Raw genomic sequence first — 552 nt, forward strand, 5'->3', positions numbered from 1 at the left:
GTGCTCGCTTTGGCAGCACATATACTAGAGCTGGAACGATACTGAGAAGATTAGCATGGCCCCTGTACAAGGATGACATACAAATTTGTGAAGCAGTTCATATTTTGGCTTGGTGGGGAAGGACCACAGTGTACGGTTCTTCTGCTACTGGAGAAGGAGGGGCCGTTTTATGTGAGGATGCCCCTCAATTATTGTAGTAGTTTTCTATGCCAGGGGCCACATGTGTGGCAGCAGTGCTATTGATGCGTAGGGATGTAATACAACTGTACCAAAATCATTGATTGTGAATGTGAAGAATTAAAAGGTATTACACTTTTATTCTTGTAAATATTTTTGTTATGAATAAAGCTTTTTTAGATAAAAAATAGTTTTTAACCTCATTTGTTTTTTTCTAGTATGTTGATCACATCAAACTGCTATCTATCCCCAGAAAGAACTGAAAACATTCATCACTGTTCTTGTCAATTTCCATTTGCCTGTCACTTTAATTCTCCATCCATCCCACTTCCACTCTAACAGTTCTGCCATTGGCTTCTTGGACTGTTCTAATTA

General features: G+C 38.8%; 1 non-coding gene across 1 annotated transcript; it reads left to right on the top strand.

Moving 5' to 3' along the window:
* Positions 1–107, top strand: LOC134359603 (U6 spliceosomal RNA). Its single transcript, XR_010021150.1, has one exon. It is a non-coding gene; the product is annotated as a U6 spliceosomal RNA (small nuclear RNA).
* Positions 108–552: the final 445 nt, after the last annotated feature.

Source organism: Mobula hypostoma, chromosome 20, assembly GCF_963921235.1.
Source record: "Mobula hypostoma chromosome 20, sMobHyp1.1, whole genome shotgun sequence".
NCBI lineage: Eukaryota > Metazoa > Chordata > Chondrichthyes > Myliobatiformes > Myliobatidae > Mobula > Mobula hypostoma.